The sequence below is a fragment of the Prionailurus viverrinus genome, chromosome C2 (genome assembly GCF_022837055.1).
Source record: "Prionailurus viverrinus isolate Anna chromosome C2, UM_Priviv_1.0, whole genome shotgun sequence".
Lineage (NCBI taxonomy): Eukaryota > Metazoa > Chordata > Mammalia > Carnivora > Felidae > Prionailurus > Prionailurus viverrinus.
Window position 1 is genome coordinate 149,659,619 of NC_062569.1, and position 23,801 is coordinate 149,683,419.

Consider the following 23,801-nt stretch of genomic DNA (forward strand, 5'->3'; position numbering starts at 1 on the left):
ACCTCTCTCCCCAGGATGAACCATCTTATATCTGCCTTAGACAGTAGTCTTTATAGATCCTGTTCCAGATGCAGTGGCTTAGGTAAGCCAATTTGCCAAACACCTGCCACAGAGGGGACACGTATCCAAAGATACGTTATCCAGAAACGTATCTGGGCAGAAGATAGTAAGGTATAAGGAAATGACAGGTTCCCTGTAAAAAATGTAACCAGGAACCACCCAGTTCGACTTTACACAGAAAATCTCCTTTCGGAAAAATTTAGCTACTGTAATTTCTCATCCGATTGGCTTGGGGCCGGTGAGGGGAATGTTCTCGATGATTTCTGCCATATCTGTGTTGGTCCCAAGGGCTGCTGGCACCCGTGAAACATTCGGAAGAATATGAGATAAGTTTGCGATATTCCCAATTTTACTAAAGGCTCTGAGGTAATAAGGGAAGTGAACAGAGGACATCACGTATGAAGGAAACGTGAATGTCCAGCCAGGGCAAATTGTGGGCCTAGTTAGTGCCTTTGCCGGGGACCCCACAGAACTGCAGCTTGACCGGTATTTTCTCACCTGGCTCGTGGTCTACCTCCTGTGTCTTTCCACTGCAACCCAAGGGAGGGATTCACCCCCAGTGAGTTGTCATACCAAGAAAGAGAGATGGCCTGGGGGAAGCTCTTGCTCTCATGTGCAGGGATGCAGGCTACCCTTCGTTAGCATCGGTGCGAAAAACGTAACAATGTGCAAACCCACGCAAGAGGTATGTACCAGACAGACAAGGCTGACCCATTTCTCAGCTGTGGAGAGATACCTTAATTCTCTCTCTCTCTCTTTTTCCATTGCTTTTAAATTTTTCCCTCAACAGCTCCTGTTTTCTCCTCCGGGAACTCCTATTATTTGTGTGAGGTCTTGCACTGTTATCATTTAGGAAGGGGAGATCTGGAAGCCTTCCTGGGTGTGGCGGTGGTGACAGTGAGGGAATGAGGACAGACAGGAGTGGGGGTCGCAGAGACAGGACCCGTAGCTCCTAATTACAGATAGGAGTCAGTTGACCAGCCCTCCTGGTTTGTCCAAGGCTGCTGGGATTCCCAGGACACGGGTCTTCCTAGGTGGGACTACCACAGGGTGGGGAGTTAGGCTCCCCCCTCGCCCCCACTCACACACGGGTGGCACCCCTCCAAACTCCCATCTGTGCAGGGGACACGCTGACACCATCTTTAAGTTTTAATTCCTCACACCAGAGGATCAATCTTTTTCTGTGGTTGTTTTCATCTTGTACGGGCAATTCACTCATTCTGCACGATAGCTGCTTGGCATTTGCTTTAAATAGCACATTAGGCTGTGAGCTCTCTGAGGTCAGAGGTCATCCTTACGTCCCTCATCTGCCTGGTCTACCTCCCTCCCCCACTCCCCACCGGCCACCTTCAAAGTTACCTGTCTGGAAGGGTCGCAGTTTCAACGCTGAGACAACGCGGAGAAGGTTGAGTCCTTACCGAAACCTCCTGAAGAGGCAGAAAGGGGGGGTTCATGCTCCACAGAAAGACAGAGTGAAACCCTGTCAACACCCATTCTTCCCTCCAGTCTCTACCCACCTTCTCCCTTCTAGTCTCCCTCAGGCCTCCTGTTCTTTTCCAGACCTGTTCCTTTCTCTCATGAGTGACTCAGGGCCTTATGCAGCCCAGCTTTGGCCTTTTCTAATTCTCTTCTGCATCCCGACCACTCAATATCCCAGAAAGCCTCCAGAGTCCAGAAGGCCAAACTTCTAAATTTTGTGCATGTGTTTGTTAGGGGATGGGGGGGGGGGGTGGGTGGAAGATGCAGAGAGGCTTAAGGGCAGGAATCTGTGAACATTTTTGCCCTCATCATCATAATACAAGCATTATAAATAATATGTGCTTACTAAATATTTATCGCGCTGTGTTATTTCTCTATCATGCAGATGGACGGCTCTGGGAGGGAATTAGCTGTGGGTCCAATGCATTTTGCAATAATAGCCCCTGGCCAAGGAAAGAGACCCCCGACCCTCCTTGAGACTCATGGTGAACTAGGGAATGGAAAAAAGGCCCTGTGCCCTTAGCAAGAGAGGTGAACGCTGTTTAAAGGGAGGCACTCAAGAAGGAGTGTTTGTGCAGGGACGTGTGGTTGCGTTCCTGTGAGTGTGTTGTGAGAAAGCTCCAGTCTTGGTCATACAGGCTCAGTGCGGTGAAAACGAAGAGTGTGGATTTGGGTCTCGGGTGCCTGCAACGTCGAACCAGCCCTGGAGCGATGTTACTATTTTCTCCCCGGTCCTTCCCAGAGCTCTCGGTCCTTCCCAGAGTTCTCGGGAGTCCTAAATACGCCGAGACACATCAAACGCTTAGCACAGTACCTGGCATATAGTAAATACTCAATAAACGACAGCTATTACTATTATTAAGGTTGACCCCAACTACAGATGAGAGGCTGCTAAGGCCTCAATAAATCCTCACGAGAGGGGACCACAAGCAACCAAGGGTGTGCTGGCTTGAGTTTTTGGAACTGTCTTGATATATTTGAAATGTATACGGAAATCCAAAGTGCTGAGGTCCCCTGATAAAAACAGAAAAAAAAAAAAGTGAAAGCATATGGTGGTCTGAGTCTCAAAGAAGAATGACTTCAGTTATAGAAACAGGCTGTTGGAGAAATGCGTCTTTTCAGCTCCGTCAGTCACAAACCTTTTCCAAATGTTGACATTACGCATGATATTAATATACTATAAAGGATCCACGTAAAACTGGAAAAGCACAAACACACCATGCAAAGCCAGAGTCATGCTAATGCCCCTAATGGATGAGAAACAAACATTCACAGCTAGCTTTGGGTCTTAGGGTTGGCCCTGGATTGTGTCAGGCCTGTAACAGCCAGTCGCTGTCTACGGATGCGGCAGAATCTGGAATGTCCTAAATGAAAAGAAACATTTTCTCATTCATATTCTTATTAACGTTTTACTTTATGTGACTCGATTATCAAGGACTGTTTGCCTTTTGCAACCCTTGTAGGTTTGGGGTGGGGAATAAATGCCCATTTAGGATAAAGGCCCCCCCTTTTTTTTACCCCCCAAGGTTGCAGGAGTTGTTCAGGCAGAGAACAACCTTTGAAGTTAAGAAACACTGTGTTATCAAGCCAGAATATGAAATAAAATCAGAAAGGGGCCCCTAATGCATTATGGAATATACGGTGCAGAATCTGGCCGAAGGTGATGCTAATTTCTGCTCTTGTCAATGAGAAACAGACGTCAGGACGACTTGCTGTGCATTCGTCTGAATCCTCAGGACTCCGGGTTGCCACATGGCGATCTGAGAGAGCTGGTGGGCCTGGCGGGCAAGGGGGGAGCCCCGCGAGGGGGGTGCAGAGGCTGGCTCCTTTATTTTCTTTGGCTTGGCTTATGGAAAAATCAGAGAAAATGAATTTCAAATGATGGGTCAAAACTCAAGATTCGAACCACATTTCTTCTATCCTGTAGATCTCACGCATCCAGGAAAATGGTTTGGATACCTTGAACTCCGTTTCCAGCTGCAGGTATGTTGTTCGCGGGGTTCTAGTCAAAGAAATAGTTTCCTTTCAGCCACCTACCAGGCGATGAATCTTTCTAAATTCCGTAGAGTCGTGGGGAAGAAGTTCAAATTGGCTGCTGATGACTATACTGTACTAATATAAAAATTACACTAATTTTTTTCCGCCCGTTTCTTGTCTCCTTTAAAAATGTCCTTTTGGCCTGTGGCACATTTTGCCTCAAAAATGTGTGGGGGACAAAAGATCTACATTAACGCGGCAGCTGGGACGGGGATGTCACTCAGGCAACTTCCCCCTGACTCTATATTGCTTTTGGAGACATTGTCAAAATACGTCGAGGGCTCGACAAACGTCTGCATGCTAAATGGAAGCGTAGAAATAATGTCTACTGTTTGGTGATAAAATCTTAGAAACTAGACAGATGTGTGAATGCCCTTATGGGCGGGAGAGAGGCAACTGCTTTACTAAGACACTGAATTTTCAGAAAGGAAGGAGGTTGATGCCAGAAGCCGAAGGAAGGATGTCACTGTCTTCTGAAGAAGCAGCCCCCGCTACTCTTTCTGGTTAACAGGCTATGCAGGCAGCTTCTGAGGAGGGTCGCACGCCTTGTATTTTGGCATTAAAAAATCATCAGGATGACTGGGGCGCCTGGGTGGCTCAGTCGGTTAAGCGTCTGACTTCCGCTCAGGTCACGTTCTTGCAGTTCGGGAGTTCAAGCCTCACGTCGGGCTCTGTGCGGGCAGCTCAGAGCCTGGAACCCGCTTCGGATTCTGTGTCTCCCTCTCTCTGCCCCTCCCCTGCTTGCACGCTGTCTCTCTGTCTCTCTCAAAAGAAACATTAAACAATTTTTAAAAACATCATAAGGAAGAGCGAAATATCCCCACCATCCATCACCAACTTGAGCCAGGGGACCCTTGTCCTCCAGGCACAAGGTGTTGCTGCAGAGAATTGCAGGCTTTGAACTTGATCTTGCTCCTGCCCCCCGCTTCTGGGATGCTGGCTTCTCTTCTTCTCCAAAGCCCAGGTCCCTACTGTCTTTTTGTCTCATCGCCATTGTCCTGGGCTTTCTTGCTCCCCCCAGGCCCAGGCTCAGGCTCAGGCCCAGGCTCATCTTGTTCCCAAACAGTGTCCGGTGGGCACAACAGAGTGGTCCTTGGAAGGACCCAGCTGCACAAAGACTCCCACCTGTGAGAAGGTCAGAGCAGGGTTTGCTCCAAACACACAGTGGAGCTTGTGGGGGGCGGGGGTAGGGGGAAGGGTGGGGGGTGGGTGTGGCAAATGGCCTTGTCTCTTCCCATTCTGAGAGTCTACTTGGAGGAAATCTTCCTCCAAGAGTTAGGGATGCAGAGATGTTTCCCTGGGGCGAGGCTTTATGGAAAAATGGAAGTATTGAATTTAGGATCCAGTAAGGAATTTAAACTTGCCCAAAAAAAGGGGTCTGGTCTTTGCCCTTGGTTTCTGGGAGGTAATCGCTAAGCGCTTGGAATGTGCTGCCTGATAGAAGTGTCTATGTTTGCCTTGGGTCTTTGCACCAGCCAGCTAATAACAATGTGATTTTGGGTGGGGACCGTGAGCCACACCAACATGCTTTAGGGTAGTAGGAGCTCTGGGAGCCTGGGTGGTTCAGTCGGGTAAGGGTCCAACGCTTGGTTTCAGTTCAGGTCCCGATCTCACAGTTAGTGAGTTCGAGCCCCTCTGTCAGCAGGCAGCCTGCTTGGGATTCTCTCTCTGCCCCTCCCAGCTTCTCTCTCTCTCTCTCTCTCTCTCTCTCAAAATAAATAAATAACTTTAAAAGAAGGTTTTTTATAAAAAAAAAAAAAAAAAAGGATAGTAGGGGCTTTGAGCCCAGTGGTATCAGCTTTGCCTCTTGAGGGGCTGGAGACTGAGATGAGTCACTCAGCGTTGTCACATGGTGGAAGCCCAGGAAAGACTCTGGATCCCAGGGCTCTGGTGAGGTCTCTGGGCTGGCGTGCTCTCTGCGTCCTGGCCCACATCAGTGCCAGGAGGGTACTGCTGCTGCCTCATTTCCCCACTTCCCGACAGAGCCACTCTCCTTGACTTTCCCCTGCACATTATCCATTTACGTTATTTCCATTAACATTTTTTAAAAAAATTTATTTATTATTTTGAGAGAGAGAGAGAGAGAGAGACAGACAGACAGACACAGAGCACGAACAGGGGAGGGGCAGAGAGAGAGGGAGATCCAGAATCTGAAGCAGGTTCCAGGCTCCAAGCTGTCAGCACAGAGCCTGACGCAGGGCTCAAACCCATGAACTGTGAGATCATGATCTGAGCTGAAGTCAGATGCTCAACCAACTGAGCCCCCCAGGCGCCCTGCATTACTTCCATTTGAATACTTATTTCCAACTAGCAATTACTTCCTATGATCTGCTGATAAAGTGTTAAAAATGATCTTATTAATATCTATATCTATATACACACATATGTATGTACATATATATACATACATACACATACATATTTAATATGTATGTTATATATGTATGTATTATATATATTTATATATATTTATATATACACACATACACATACATATTTAATATGTATGTTATATATGTATGTATTATATATATTACATGTATGTGTATATATAATATATAATATATAAATTATACAATATATAATATATTATAAATTATACATATAATATTTATATTATTTATATAAAATTATATAATATATATTATATACACACACACACACATTGGAATACTACTTGGTAATCAAAAAGAAAGAAATCCTGCCATTTGCAACAATGTGGAGGGAACTAGAGTGTATTATACTAAGTGAAATAAGTCAGAGAAAGACAAATGTCATATGATTTCACTCATATGTGGAATTTAAGAATCCCGACAGTTGAACATAGGGAAAGGGAAGGAAAAATAAGACAAAAACAGAGAGGGAGGCAAATCATAAGAGACTCTTAAAAATCAGAGAACAGGGGCGCCTGGGTGGCGCAGTCGGTTAAGCGTCCGACTTCAGCCAGGTCACGATCTTGCGGTCCGCGAGTTGGAGCCCCGCGTCAGGCTCTGGGCTGATGGCTCAGAGCCTGGAGCCTGTTTCTGATTCTGTGTGTCCCTCTCTCTCTGCCCCTCCCCTGTTCATGCTCTGTCTCTCTCTGTCCCAAAAATAAATAAACGTTGAAAAAAAAAATCTATAAAAAAAAAAATTAAAAAAAAAATCAGAGAAGAAACTGAGGGTTGCTGGAGAGGAAGTGGGTGGGGGGATGGGCTAAATGGGGGATGGGCATTAAGGAGGGCTCTTTTCAGGATGTGCACTGGGTGTCCTACTACTCCTGAAGCCAAGACTACACTGTATGTTAACTAACTTGAATTTAAAAAATAAATTAAGGGGCACCTGGGTGGCTCAGTCTGTTCAGCGTCCGACATTGGCTCAGGTCATGATCTCACTGTTCGTGAGTTTGAGCCCCGCGTCGGGCTCTGTGCTGACGGCTTGGAGCCTGGAGCCTGCTTCGGATTCTGCGTCTCCCTCTCTCTCTGCCCCTCCCCTGCTCACACTCTGTCTCTGTCTCAAATATGAATAAAACATTAAAAATAAATAAATAAACAAGCAAACAAACAAACAAATAAATAATGATCCTATTAAGACTTCCATACTCAGGTGAAAGGAACACTTCTATGCTTTGAAAGAAAAGCACAGAATTGGAAAGCTTCCACTCCCTGCACTTGGTACAATGTACAGGTACAGGTTCTCCAGGAACAGTGAAAGGTCAACCAAAGAACACACAATAGGGTCTCAGTAAATGTCCCCACCCGTATGAGTGTGCTCGGGCCGCCCTAAGAAAGCACCACGAACTGGGTGGCTTGAAACAGCAGAAATTCATCGTCTCCTAGCCCTTGGGCCAGAAGCTTGAAATCAGAGTCAGCAGGGCCGGGCTCCCTCTGAAACCTGCAGGGGACCCTTCCTTGCTGCTTCCCAGCTTCCGGTGGGTTGCTGGCAATCTTTGGTGTTCCTTGGCTTGTAGATGCCTCTCCCCAGTATTGCATTCTCACATGGTCTGTCCCTTTAAAAAATTTTTTTTAATGGGTTATTTATTTTTAAGAGAGAGAAAGAGACAGAGAGAGAGCAGGGGAGGTGCAGAGAAAGAGGGAGACACAGAATCTGAAGCAGGCTCCAGGCTCGGAGATGTCAGCACAGAGCCCGATGCGGGGCTCGAACTCGTGAACCACGAGATCGTGACCTGAGCCGAAGTCAGATGCTTAACCGCCTGAGTCACTCTGGCGCCCCTATGTTGTGTGTTGTTGTCGTCGTTGTTGTTTTAATAAGGACGTCAGCTCTGTTATCAGGGGCCCATTCTACTCCAATATAACTTCACCTCGGTTAATTACATCTGCAACAGTATTTCCAAAGAAGTCCGAGTCTAAGGTACTGGTGGTTAGGACCCGAAAATACCTTTGCGGAGGGGGCAAAGTTCCACCATTTCCACCTTTGTGGAAGCTAAAGCCACTTACGGAGCTCCTAAGCCTCGGTTCCTTCATCTGTGAAATGGGAAGAATGACGTCACCGCCTCCCCGGCTGTGGAGGGATCAAAGGACAAAGAAGGGCACACGTGCCCCGGGACACACACGCATCCATCGACGTGTAGGACAGCTGACACCCGCGAGAGCGGGGGGGCTCCCTGCCTCTGTGGGCGGTAGTGATTCCAAGCAGGATATTTTCTAGTGCATTTACATTCATTCACGTCCGAGGCGTGCAACTCCCCTTCTTTCACCTGTCCTTTCTCGTCCTGCCGCCACCAGGTGCTCGGGGAGCAGGGAGGAGCGTGAACCAAAGGAGCATTGTTCCCTGGGGAAGGCTCAGTCGTCAACTCCGTTCCCCCAGCTAGCACGCTGAGACAGTCGCCGGCTGCACCTTGCCTTTTCCTCTGTCTTGACTTCGGTGCTTATCTGAGAGCCTTTTGTTCAGGCTCATAATTAGTCAGTGACTCAGTCGCCCGCAAGCGTTACCCGTGGAGCCAGACGACAACAGCAAGCTCCGTGGACCACCTGTCCCGAGTCATTTCCTGTGTGGGCGGCAACTTCACAGGGCTGAGAATATGAGTTACGGTAAAAATGGCTTCGGCCCTGGCGTTCTGCATTGTTGAAACTAGATGGAATCTCGCTTCATTATGTTCTGGCCAGACACATTTCATTATCGTTCTTTGCATATATATTAAAAACTCTTACCCCTCTGTGAACAAATGTGCTCAAGGGGGGGGGCGGGAGACGATACACCCTGGTGATGTGACGTTCTTGTAGGAGAGAAGACACCTCTGTTTTACCTGTTAAGTCAGCTCGGTGAGCGCAGAATGCACTTGGATGGGACGGTAACTGGGGTGGTGCGTGCGTTCTTGTGGGTGATCTTCCAGATGGGGGTTCAAGAAGATTAACAGGACGTTTTAAGCCCTACGTTGCATGGCATTAGAGTTGTGGAAACAGTCTGAATGAATCAAATATCCTGTTCACCTAAATTGGCCAATGGAGTGGAAACACACACACACACACACACACACACACCACCCCAAACAGTTATTTATGTCATATAGACAAAACACCGGGTTGGTTGACTGATCATTTCCACTCTGCAGTGAGCCATGCTTGGTATTTTCACTCTGGGTTTAACTGCCACATTTTTCCACTAATGGAACTGCTCCTCAGGAGGACGGTTCATTTTTAACCTTACTGCCCCTCATTCTCTGTCTTTCTGATCTCTTTGTAGACTGTAGAGTTCTTGGGTCATGATTAAACTCTAAAAGTGAAGCCTACTGGGGCAGCCGGGTGGTTCAGTCGGTTAAGCATCTGACTCTTGATTTTGGCTCAGGTCATGATCTCAGAGTCAGGAGATCAAGCCCCGTGGCGGGGGGAGGGGAGGGGAAGAAAAGTAAAGTCTACTTATTTATGACCATGAGAAACAGTCTAGAAAAAAATAAACTTAAGTCTATGTGGCAGGGAGGCAGTGCAGTATTGCAGAAAGAACAGGAATTTAGGAGCCTGGGGATTTGATTAAAGTCTTAGCTGTGTGGCCTTGTGCTAGTTACTTCACCACTCTGACCCCTTGGTTTAGTGGTCTTCAAAATGGGGCTGGTAATACCTACTTCCCAGGGTTTAGATGATGAGTGAGAAAGTGCATATTATCCCCTGGCAGGCCCTCAACTAAAAAGGGGAAGATCCCTCATTTACATTTATAACTCTGTCAACATAACTAAAAATGCTGAGTCCTCTAGCCTCCAACTCTTATCTGCCATATACTCTATGACTGTCACACACCCCAGTGATTTAACTATTCAAGCCAGCATCACACACACATCTTGTGGACCACAGGTGGGGAGGGAAAGGGACAATGTGCCCAGGAAAACGCGACGTTTCCGGAGCGAAGGGAGCAGATCTCAAGTACAAATGGTCCCTTTTGCTTATAAAAATGACCCCGTCAGCCTCACTCAGGGACTAGCCTTGGAGTCGACCAGAATCATTGATTCACAGACTCCTGTATTGATTTACTCAAAAAACATCCGGGGTGGACACCGTACTAGGCTCTGGGGACACGAAAGCGTGTGTCACGCCTGACCTCGTGCAGCTCTCGGGTCGGCGGGGGAGTCGAGCATCAAACAAGTGCTCATGAAGGTAAGTATTTCGGTGGAAGCTGGGATTCATGCTGTGAACAGCAAAGTGCAGGGCAGTCTGGGAGGGTGAAACCCCAGGTCAATGAGAACGATGCTTCGTCATCTGCGTTCTTTCCCCCCGGTTCCCAACCAGGTTGATGCGTTGTGGATGCAACACTGAAAACATTAACGGGAAGAGGAGTCTGGGAATACGAAACATGGAATACAGGGGGTATGTCCTTTCAACCATTGTTTCTGCACATTGACGTAAAAAGGGCCTTTCGACATCTGTAGAGAAGTATAATGCGAAAAACAATTTTTTGTACTTATCTTTCATTGAGGTTGCTCGTAAGTCCCACAGATGTTACCTCACCCAGGTTTTAGGACACTTCTCACAGGAACGTAAGGTGACACTCTGCCCCCATTTCACAGATGAAGTCACTGAGCTGGGAGGAGGTAAGGGTGATGTGGGATCAGGGGCCAGGCTGCCTGAATCCTGTCTCTGGCTTTGAACTCAGCAGCTAGCTATGTGACTTTGGGTGCTTCCCTTGTAGTTTCCTTTAAGGGTTTGGGATGGATAGTCTCCCGTGTCCCATATAGTTTGAATAATCAATGATGGTGTCAAGGAAACCGGGCAAATGTCAGAGTGCTGATTCTCAGGATATAATTCAAATCTTCGCGGATAACTTCGGCTTCCGAATAAGATTTCTGCAACAAGACCATCCCAAAAGACTATCAGGAATAAGTGAATGTTATGTTAGAAGGATCCTAGCTCAGTGTGTCCCCAAATGCCTAAGAGTAAGATTCTGGAGACCCAACCCAGACTTACTATATCCAAATTCCCAGGCAGAGGCCTGGGAAGAAATTACAGAATTCAATAGGCAACTTGGGAAAACACGGCCTCCATCCAGATCGGTGGTCTCACGTTACCAAGGACCTTAGAAGAACGGGGATAGCTGGATCCAACCCTAGAGGTTTTATTTACACGGGCTGAGATGTGTCCTGAATGATCACAGTTTTAGTGTCTCCCTGGGTCATTACAATGGGCAGCCAAAATCTAGAGCAAGCTCTGTCACTGTGCCAATGAACTTGTGCTGAACAGTTTCCATGAGGCTAATCTTACGAAGATGTAAAAACCATGTCCAAAGTCGCCCACTGATTGGGGGCAATGTGGGGCTGGACCCCCCAGCCCCTGACTCTGCTCTCGCTCTGTCCACCTCATTATGTTGATACCCTAATGTCAGTTTTCTTTTTTCTTTTTAATATTTGTTTATTTGGGGGAGAGTGTAAGTGGGGGGGGGGCAGAGAGAGGGGGACAGAGGATCCGAAGCAGGCTCTGCGCTGACAGGCTGATGTCATCAAGCCCCACGTGGGGCCCGAACTCACGAACCGCGAGATCACGACATGAGCCGAAGTTGGACGCTCCACCGACCGAGCCACCCAGGCGCCCCTGTAAGTTTTCTTTAAATGGAAAAGGAAAAGGTTTTAATTACAGTAGCCCAACGGAAAAAAAAATCATTCAGAAATTTAAAATTTGGAATTTAGTAAAACATTTGACTTCACAGAAATCCAAATTGTCTGTATGGTTCCCATCACCACCACCGACACCACTAAGGTAGCTCAAAGATGAACAAACTTGGAGAAATGCTTGCAACATAAATGACAAAGGGTTTTGTAAAAAAATCTCTAGAAACCAGTATGAGGACGGATAATCCAATGGAAGAACGATCAAAAGTAAATAGAAAATTAACACAGAAAGCAATTCAAGGGACCAATAAAATCATAAAAGTGTATTTTACCTCCTTAATAATTAAAGACCTAGAAATTAAAATACCAGTGAATTATTAATATCTGCTCATCAGATTATGAACGATGACATGATTGATAATCTCGATTATGGGGGAGGATGTGACTGCTGGTTATCGGGTACATCGGCAGAGTCTTTCTGCAGAGCAATTTGGCGATGCGTAAAGTCTTCAGGTATGTGCACGCTCTTTGACCTGGTGATTCTACCTCAAACAAATTGTCCTAAGAGGTTAAGTGTGTGAAGATCAATGTGCGTCTTTTTTTTTTTTTTTTCAACGTTTTTATTTATTTTTGGGACAGAGAGAGACAGAGCATGAACGGGGGAGGGGCAGAGAGAGAGGGAGACACAGACTCGGAAACAGGCTCCAAGCCATCAGCCCAGAGCCTGACGTGGGGCTCGAACTCACGGACCGCGAGATCGTGACCTGGCTGAAGTCGGACGCTTAACCGACTGCGCCACCCAGGCGCCCCAATGTGCGTCTTTTTATCACATGATTGTGTATTATATCAAACACTTGGAAATAATACAAACAGCCATTAATACACAATTGGTGAAATACAGTTTAGTTGATCTACACGATGGGGTAATACGTAAATATTAAAAATTATATTGCAGAATGACATGTATTGGCATAGAAATAACGTTCCATGTACATAAAGTGAATCGTTACCCAGCTATATATCACAGGAGCTCACTTTTTAACTTGTATGAGTGGGTCTGTATCACCACATATGCACCACATATGGGCCATAGAGACCTAGGTTTGGGATCCAGTTCTGGTCTTGTCTAAAATCCAGGTTTTTCAGAGAGGTTTTCCAGGATGTGGGACTTTGCATTCTAACCCTGGGACAATACTGACCAAATGAGAATGACTGATCGTCTGGTCTCATCCCTAACTCACTGTGTGACTTTGAACATGGTTTTTCCATGTTTGTGTTGCACATTCCTTTCTTAAAACAATGGATGTGACATAGTTGTGGTTGGAGAATTTGCACCCACTCCCATATTAACAATGTTTTTATTTGGGTGGTGAAATTATAGGCATTTTAGAATTTCTTCTTCGATATTTCTTTATAGTGCATATCTATAATTTTCATAATATAAAACACATTAAAGTTGTTTATATTAAAAACAACTCTAGGGTTAACTGGGGTCTATTTTCAGTACCAAGAAAATGGCAAAATGATGATAAAGAAGTATTTCTACAGAATGTCAATCACAGACATTTATTATAGAGGAGAACCTGAAACCAGAGATTCAAGAACAAAGAGTATCATGGACAATTTGTCCCTCACGACTACAGTATCTTACACCAGAAATGATACAGGAATAAAAAATATATATATATTCCTTGTGTTATAGAAGCAGCAACAGCCTTCCTGTATGGATTCAGTGTACTTTCAGTTTCGAACTAGAATGTTTTCTTTAATTTTTTTAATGTTTATTTATTTTTGAGAGAGAGAGACAGGGAGAGAGAGAGAGAGAGAGAGAGAGAGAGAGAGAGAGAGAGCATGAGCAGGAGAGGAACAGAGAAAGAGGGAGACACAGAATCTGAAGCAGACTATAGGCTCTGAGCTGTCAGCACAGAGCCCGATGCGAGGCTTGAACTCACAAACCGTGAGATCACGACGGGAGCTGAAGTCAGAGGCTTAACTGACTGAGCCACCCAGGCGTCCCAAGGAATAGAATGATTTAATCACTTTCTTCCCAGAATAAGAAGGATGTGGCTTATGAACAAATTTCCAAGTGAGTACGTGTTGTTTGAAAACATTCACCTTGGAAGTTTCTATGTTCATAATTTTCGTGTTGCTTCGATAAGGCTAAATAGTGATGCTTTTCAAGAAATCTTGTACTGATGATATTAGCATATCAACGGAAAAGTCCAATTGTCAAGTGAAGCAGTCAGCCCTAAACTTTGCGGTCCTAAGTTTGGGGAAACTTAAGAGGAACTTTCCCCCCAAAAGGCTTGGAATTGGGTCAAGCGTAAATTCACTTAGTTTGGTGAGAGATGGTGATGGGGAAGGAAAAGTTGCCAAAGCCCTCGTGGCGTGTGCCATGGCCTGGAAGGTGGGTAGAAATAACACATACTCTTTCTGGAAGTGTCCAAAGTGCACATTTTGACACGCATGGCATGGAAAGCTAACTCTGGTACTCTACCACGGCTGACGTCCTGACTTTCTCTGGGGCAAGTGCCCTTGCCGATTTCTCACCTGTCTTGCAACAGCTGCAGAGATTTGCACGAGTCTGAAGAGAGCAGGAGAAACTAGAAGCTGCCCCCTGTGAAGAACCCCCACCATCTTCCCAGCAGACCCCCAGGCCATGCCCCTACACCCGTCACCTGAATACTGGACACATTCGTTAATGTCACAACTTTTGAGATTTTCTTCCTAACTCATTCTTTGTGCTCTGTTCTCCACATCAGGAAAAGAAGAAAAAAAAACAAAGGCAGTGCCGAAATCACTCACAGTTCTGCCTTTGAAAATCCCTTTGACTTCCTTCTGCATCTGGAAATTACACCTGGATTCCAAAACATTCTTCGTTGCTTTTGATGAGGAAGTCAGGACTTCCCTGATGGGAGCGCATGGTTTGATTCACGGGACAGGATTCCTGACAGGTTTTGTGCGGACATTCCTACTGCAGGACTACAAATCATTTTGTGGGTCGGGTGATAAATCAGCAATCCTACTGCAGTACGTTTCTCCTTATCTAAATGTATTTCCCCAAATTCATTTTAATTAAGCAAAAAGGGTTTGCAAAAGTTTCCTTTGCATATTTGCAACCCCCTCCCTGCTGGCCGGGTGCCCAGACTGCAGGAGCGTCAGATCCCAGGCTGGACATGCAAATATCCCTGGTTACTGTGCAGCTCCAGACTCTTCCTGTCTAAAATATATTTTTAATCCAGAAAGATGAGGATATGAATTGCATTCCTGAATATGTACCATTAAAAGCACTGTGTGTATTTTCTCTGGATGCTCTGGAAAATTACGCACTAATCCGCATGTCACTCCGTTAAGCATAGCTATGGGATTATAACGGTTTGGGAATAGAAAGCTTGTGTATATACCAAAAAGCTTTGAGCTAATTTTGCTGTATTGCCAACTTAGTTTGTGAGAATCGAGCTGTGTCAAAAAAATTACAAAAATGAACCAAGCAGTTCTTTTCTCAATGAAATCTTTTATTTATGTAGTTTTTCCATTTTTTAATGTTTATTTTTCAGAGAGAGCAAGAAACAGAGTGTGAGCCGGGGAGGGGCAGAGAGAGAGGGAGACACAGAATCCCAAGCAGGCTCCAGGCTCCGAGCTGTCAGCACAGAGCCCGACGCGGGGCTCGAACTCGCAAACCGTGAGATCATGACCTGAGCCGAAGTCAGACACTTAACTGACTGAACCACCCAGGTGCCCCTCAACCCAATCGTTTTAAATGTCAAAATTGATTAAACCCTGACCTCAAACATGGTCCTAAGTCTGCCACTAAGCGGCTAACAGTGAGTAATGGATTTCAAGGTCATTTTTCTAACAATTTATGTGTCTACGAGTGACTTGATTTCTTTCTTCTGCTTCTTTGTTTATTCTTTTCTTATATTTCTTCCTTCCTTTCTTTTTTTATAGATAACTGTATCAGTCTGCTCAGGCTGCCATAACAAAATACTGCAGACTGTGGGGCTTCCAACAACAGAAATTTATTTTTCACGCTTCTGGAGGCTGGGGGTCCAAGATCAAGGTGCCAGTTGATTTTGTTCCTGGTGAGACTCTCTTTCTGGCTTGCAGAGGGCCACCTTCTTGTCCCCCATGGCAGAGAAAGAGGAAGAGAAAGAGGAGGAGGAGGAGGAAGGGAGGAGGGGAGCAGGAGGGAGGGAGGAAGGGAAAGAGAGAGAGAAAGAGGGAGGGAGGGAGAGAATGAGGGAGCAAAGAGAGTACTCTGGTGTTTTCCAGTCTACTGCAAGGACACTAACCCTAGTGGATCAAGACCCCATCCTTATGACCCCCCAACCTTAATTACCTCCTTATAGGCCCCATGGCCAAATTGCAGTCATGTTGAGAGTTAGGGCCTCAATATAGGATTCTGTGGGGGGGGGGGGGGCACGCATAATTCATTCCATAGCAACAATTGATTAAGAAAGTGAACATCATCTACTTGGTTTGAGAGAGCTGGCAGAATGTGCATGTCACTTGCTTTTCAGATGGACAGGTTTTGTACAAAAGAACTTCAAGTAACAATTGCAAAGCCTTGCTGATAGGAAAAAGCCATCACACAATGAGCAAAGGCTCAGCCACATCTAGAATCCTTTCCCAGCTGTATCTTTTTCTGGTTGTGTGGCCATGAGCACATGATATAAGATTTTGTAACCTGTTTGTGTGTGTGTGTGTGTGTGTGTGTGTGTGTGTGTGTGTGTGTGAATAATTGTATTCGTCTCAGATAACTGCTGATGAGTTTACCTGGGAATTTTTGCAGAAAATGCTTGGTGAGTAAGTGCTCACTTTTAGCCATTATTAACATCATTGCCATCATCATCATCATCATCATGGTCATTATCATTCCCAGACTAGTTAACAATAAGGTGAAAGTATTTTGTCTTGTAAGCAGGTGTGTCATTCTCCAAAGAATCACATGCAATACGTGAGACCAGAAGCACAATTCTTTTTTGCTCAAAAAGAATCTTAAACAATCTTACTCGTAGGTTGTTGCACATGGTACACTCTCGAGAGAAAAGCTGTTTAGACCCCGAACCGCCAACTTGAGTCCCCACGGAGATCACTGTCCACTGAGCAGAACATACCTTTAACAGCTTGCCTTCTTCCCCACATGAATGTTGTCTCTGTAGTGATTTACAGGAAACTCAACGCGGACCCAACCCCGCAAGTGTCTCCAAGAAGAACCCAAACTCACTGTAGAACAGCAAGAGAGAAATAATGCCACTAGAATGAATTTTCAGTTCAGTAGAGTAAGTTTTTCTCAAGCTATTCAACATTTGCAATGCCTGAAAACACTTTCTCCAAAACCACTTCCAACCCACAGCTCATAATATTTTTATGATTAACCTTAGAGGGAGCAAAAATATAACCAGCACTATGTCACATTCCCACAACCAAACTTCTGGTCTTTTTCACCGGTGGGGTAGGGAAAGGGGGGTTTGGATAGTCCAGGGGATGCAGAGAGAAAGTCCTTTGTCTGGAGTTTTTAATTGCTGAGGGTTTTTTTTTTTTTAAACCAAAGAAGCAATTCCTTTCATGCACCATGTCTCACCTTGAATTCTTATCCACGAGGGACATAGCTGATCAATGATGTAATTCTACAGTTATTTAAGGATAGTGATTCTTTTATTCTCACCAAAGGTTTGCCCAAAATTAAAAGGAGCCTGGAGTCATTTATTTTAATCTCTCAAGATTGTTTATTGTTTCTACAAGTTAGGGCAGCCCCATCTTTGGAAGGCATAGTCCAAGAGAAAAGTCGATAAAATGATAGCATTGTTAGATGGGGTGGGGTTTTCGCAAAATAGACTCATTGTTGATGGTCTTTTAAGGTAACACTTCATATTTTATCTTGTGGCCTTTCTGAAATGCATGGATGTTCGTTTGGCGTAAACAACAACACTATTAACTTACCTTTTGAGACTTGGCCACCATTGAGAATTCAGTAAACGTCTACAAATTGTAAACTTCAATAGTGGATTCTTGAAAATGTTCATTTCCGTGTAACTTCCTTTCCATGTGCTGCCATAAAGCTCTTTGGTCTTTATACCATGTATAAAATGAGGAGTCATATACACACTTAATTTGGGTTCTTTGAGTATTATAAGCTTCCCTCCTCCCAATATAATTAATCACTTTTCCATGCATGATGGAAACTGCAAAATGATTTTTCCCCCTTGGGTTACAAAAATATCCCTAGATTGTCAGCTTTTGCTTTTCAGGCTCTTTGATCTACTTTGAACGTGAAATGTGCAGGACCACCAAGCTGGACCCCAAGCTGGGTGGGTGACCTCTACCCTACAGTGTGAGAAAAAAAGCTGTAAATTTTCCCCCTTATTTTTTTATACGCATGAGTTTTTTATTTAGAAAAAGAAACTAATACATAATCAGTACCTTTACAGTTAACTCACCCAAATGTTATTTGTTTAAGGTATTTGATGTCCAATATACTTAGTGTTGTTGTTTTTTTTTTTAAATAAGGCTCGTTTAAGCTCTTTTCCTAGAAAAGGGATGTTGCCTTTGCCAAAGGCACATTATCTTCAATATCCAGTATTTTCAGTCTATTTTCTGCAACTTAAATTTTCCACATCTTAATTTGTCTCAGTTCTCTAAATTGGTAGGGTTAGAAGGCCTTCCTTTCCTAGCATCTGACTCAACTTGCTTAGGAAATTAAACAAGGTCTTTCCCCTTTGATGGAGAAACCAATCACCGATGGGCGCACAAATGAGAGAAAGGTGAGGTCTTCAAAGTCTGCCCCTATTTATATAAGCACCTTCCAACATCCAAATCTGTTCTACGTCACTATAATACCTACTGTGTCTAAAACTATAGTATTACCTTATAAGGAAAATCTCCTGTGAGCCAAAAATTTAAAGTCTAGTTATAATGAAAAGACATCAGAGAAAAAAATGACTCAATGAATTTTAAAAGCCCTACACGGAGAGCAGTTCACCTGTTATTACAGATGTGAATAAATCGTGTAGATTAATTACCCAAGTACAAGAATATCTATAGTATGCAAGCATCTATTGGGGGGGATTACTCATTGAACTATGGCCCCAGCCTAAGAACCCAACACATGTCTGAATTTGAGAATGAAGGTGGTTTGGGAAAGAACGTGCCAGCAATTTTAATGTTTTTAAAATCCTGGTGTGGTTCCTCAAGTTACAATTGCTTTGCTACATTTTCTATGCCAAGAATAGAGTTTCATACCTTTCCAAACAATGCAACTCCGGTGGGACGTTTGGTTGGGGAAATGAATCACATAAGATACCATGCGATGATGTCTTTACCTTTCTTTTCCCTAAATTCTACCCATTCCAGGGGTTTCTACACTTGTACAAACTATTCAGCGCTCAGATGGAGACTGTAAGAACCTCCTGGTCCTTAGATGTTCTTCTGGGCCTCATGCATAGCAAGTCTGAAGCGAGCAAAGGCTAGAGTGAAAACCTTCCTTGATCTACACTGCATGGCCTTGGGAGGACACTTGAGAAAACACAGTTACATTATGTTAGGCCTCTTTGCGCCCAGTACTTTTTCTCGAAGATGTTTCAAGAGTACTTGTGGAATGGTACAAACCCCAGATTGTAAATTTCTGCTCTTGGGCTTCACTAAATACCCTTGCCCTCTCCAGAAACATTCTCTGCCACTGCAGAAAGTTGCTGAGTCCTTATTAGATTCATTCAAAACTTGGTGACCTTTAAGCAAACCCCCAAAGATGAGAGATGATAAAGAAGAAAACTAGAAAATGTTACTGGTAGACACAGTGCATTCATTTCTTTTTTTGAAGTAATCAACTCTTGAGCTGAGAGTTTCAAAATTCTATTCAGATTTAGACATCTTTCAACAATAACGATGTGAATGATTTCCAAGTTACCCACTCTATAATTCTTACTAAGTAGAATAATGCAGTATTTACTGCAAACTTGAGTATTTGATTTTCATATGACAAACTTCTGATTAAATACTCTGTAGATTGTGATCACCCACCGCGACCTTCAGGTAACCTGTTGTTCCAAACCAGACAGGAAGAAAGAAGGAGTGGTCTTAGAGGAAACGAAGGCTATTGTAAGGAACTCTGAACTGGAGAGTCAAGAAATGCGTCATTCATTCTATTCACAATCTTAGACAAAGTCTTGTTTTCTCTCTACCTTAGTTTCTCATTTCGTTAAAAAAAAAAAAAGGACAGAAAAAATGTCATCTTCCAAGAATATGGTAGAAAAAGATGTTGAGTTGAGTAAAAAGGTTAGAGCTGATGGTCCCCTTCAAAGGCATTATGCTTAGTGAAAAAAGTATAGCTCAGAATGTTACATGCTGTTTGATTCCATAACATTCTTCTTTTTTTTAAATTTTTTTTATTTTTTTTAACGTTTATTTATTTTTGAGACAGAGAGAAACACAGCATGAACGGGGGAGGGGCAGAGAGAGAGGGAGACACAGAATCGGAAACAGGCTCCAGGCTCCGAGCCGTCAGCCCAGAGCCCGACGCGGGGCTCGAACTCCCGGACCGCGAGATCGTGACCTGGCTGAAGTCGGATGCTTAACCGACTGCGCCACCCAGGCGCCCCCATAACATTCTTGAAAGGACACAATTCTAGAGAGGGAGAACAGATTGGTAGTTGCAGAGGGTCAGAACGGAGAGGCGTGTACATAGAAGAGTAGAGTGAGGGGGTTCCTTCGGTGATAGAACAATTCTGTATCTTGGCTGTGTTGGAGGTTATATGAATCAACACCCTAGATAAAATCGCATAGAATTACATGCACACACGCAAATTGAATGCGTGTTAAAAATGCTACAAACTGGACAGCTCTGCGGGTCATTTAACAGCATGACACCAACGACAACTTCTGGGAGAGCTTGATGAAGGGTACAGTTGGACTCTGTGTATTATTTTTATAACTTCCTGTGAATCTATTCTTATTTCAAAATAAAACATGTTTAAAAGTGTCATTACAGAGCTGTCTCCAGGTGCCTTCTTGACTAATCCAGTGTTCCCTACGTGTACAATCACAATGAGATTAAAAGCACAAATAATTTTTTAAAAAAAGGGCCATCGTGAAAGAATGGCAATTGTTACATGGGGTGGGATGAGTCACAACAAAACCATCAAACGGAGTTCTTCTCTTGTAACGTAACTTTGCATAAACGTGAATACAATGGTGCCTTGTTTAACACCACTTTGAACTTACAAGCAAACTTCTTAGGGACAGCCTTTTGAAATATAAGCCTTTTGTAAATCGAGATGCCATGGAACATTTGTTCCATGAACTGTTTCACGAAAACAAATCAATCTGTAGTAAAATAAATTTGGAAATACTGGAATTAAACATATTTTCCCCTGGATCTCTTTTCATAAGAATAATTAAAAAAAAAAACACATACTTTTGAAAAAATAGACTCTAGCCTTCTACTCCCCAAAACAATGGACGAGGTGATCCCGATGATTTGGCCCAATTCGCTGCTGAAGACGAGTAGGGTGTTGGAACACACACAGACACGCTCACACACACACACGCGCGCGCACACACACACACACACACACACACACTATCTGACTGAAGGCAACAGAGAGCTGTCAATGCAGCGAAAAAATACGAAGCCGAGAGCCAGAAGACAGAAACACAAAGAGAAAGTGTCAGCATTTGGGTCATTTTCACCATCAAGTAAACATTTTTACCTGGAAGAGGAAACTACAAATTTTTAAAGATATTCAGAGCTTTTGCCAATTATACAAGGTGAGTGGGAGAAAAACAGGAATCCAGGGCCTGCCGGGAGTCCTGGTATATCTCTCGTGCTTTGGATCGAGAAGACCGAGTCTTGTAACCTAGGGATCCAGGTGAATGGAAAAGACGGCCCTTAGGAAATGCAAGTCCTCTTATTTGTTAAGTATTATTATTATGTTATTATTTTAAATTTAAATCTAAGTTAACCTATAGTGTAATAATGATTTCAGGAGTAGAACCCAGTGATTCATCTCTTACATTAGGACAGCCACTGCTCATCCCGACAAGTGCCCTCCATCGTGCCCATCCCCCATTTAGCCCACCACCACCCCCCACCTCCCCTCCAGCAGCCCTCAGTTCGTTCTCCGTATTTAAGAGTCTCTTATGGTTGGTCCTGCCCCTGTTTTTATATTATTTTTGCTTCCCTTCCTTTATGTCCATCTGTTTTACATCTTTAATTCTACATATGAGTGAAGTCTTATATTTGTCTCTGACTGACTTATTTCGCTTAGCATAATACACTCTAGTTCCATCCATGTGGTTGCAAATGACAAGATTTCCTTCTTTTTGATTGCTGAGTAATATTCCATGGTATGTATGTATATATATATGCATACCACATCTTCTTTGAAGCTGAAGTCTACCTAAGGATCACTTCAATCTCTGAAATTGGTCCCACGTCAATCATCTCTCTAGGAACATTAAGTCTTAAAGATAATTTATAATTTGTTACATACATCAGGCAGGAAGTCAAAAGTATCATGGCAGAGGCACCTAGGTGCCTCAGTCGGTGGAGCATCCCACTCTTGATTCTGGCTCAGGTCATGATCCCAGGGTTGTGGGATCAAGCTCAGCTCTGGGCTCCATGCTGAGTGGAGAGCCTGCTTAAGATTCTCTCTCACTCTCCCTCTGCCCCTCTCCCCTGCTTGTGCTCTCTTTTCTCTCTCTAAAAAAACCAAACCCCCCCCCCCCAAAAAAAAACAAAAAAAAAACCAACTAAAAAAAGTCAAGGCATAGGAAGCCAGAAGAAAAACAACAGAAACAGACCCAAAAGGGCTCCGGATACAAGTTACCGAACAACAGAATTTAAAGTCGCAAGTGGTCAAGGAGACACAAGGAAAAATGCAGAATTTTGATGAATATTTAAGAACTGTTGGGATAATCAAAGGGAAATGTTAGAAAACTACAATTATTGAAATTAGGAACAAAGATGAAACTAAAGTGTATTAAAGAATAAGACAGAATCAGTGAGGTGAAAGACAGATTCAGAGAAATGACCCAGATGGAGGCATACAGGGGAAAACGGATGAAAAAAGTAGAATGCGTAAGAGAAAAAAATGGAGTGACAATTTCCATTGAACATGTAATGAGGTTCCTTCCAGAAAAATAAAAGAAAGGGAGTGGTATAGACTTAGTATGTAACGGGGCATGGTTGACAACTTTCCAAACTGGCAGAGATTCAAGAAGCAGGAGAAATCCAGAGAAAAATCCCATCAGAGTAAATGACTGAAAACCAAAAATAATGGGAAAACACGAGAAGTGACCAGAGAAAGAAAGACACGTTGATTTCCAAGGAGGAACATTAGATGGAGAGTCATCACCCCAAGAATAAATAAGCGAAGCGAAATAAAATACTCACACTTTAAAAAGAAAGTAAACAAACCATTAAAAAAATGAAATAAAACAACATAAAAGCCAGAAGGCAATGGACAAAGTTTTCGAAATGGTGAAAAAAAAATTAATATTCAACCTAGAACTCTATATTGAATTGAAAAATACCCTTCAAGGATGAAGACGAAATGAAGACATTTCCAGACAAACAAAAACAGAGAGTATGTCACTGGTAAACTTGAATGGAAGGGAATAGTGGAGGCTTTCTTTAGGAGGAAGGACAATGGTCCCAGAGGGAGGCCTGAAGTTGCGGGAAAGACTGAAGAGCAAGAAAAGGCGATTATGTCTGTAAACTAGAAGAATTTTGACTGCACGGATCCATAATAGTATTTGAATAGAAGATGCAAAGATGCATGCAAATGCAAGTAAGCTGGGAGGGAGGGAAAAGGAGTTTCTGCATCATGTGACTGGGGTTAAGAGGGATTAGGTTCCGCGGCATCAGGTTGTATCTCTAAGTAAGCTGGTGGAAGAATAGTGAACCAGTGTTCACCCTCACACTCACAGAGAGGGGGACAATAGGACAGATGTTAAGGACCCTAGAAGCCCCAAGTAATGCAGGGCTGGAGACAGAAGGAATGTAGAAATGGGTAAGACAAGTAGAAAGGAAGTAACAGGATGGCAAATTTTGCATCAAATAGGGTAGTATTTTTAACACTACTGTAGGCTGTGATCTCAGTGGACGATGAAAACAATAGTTCACGTATGGAAGTCCTATGTCAAACCGCCTAACAAGCAGTGACTCATTCATATGTCGTAAGTACCATTATTTATTCCC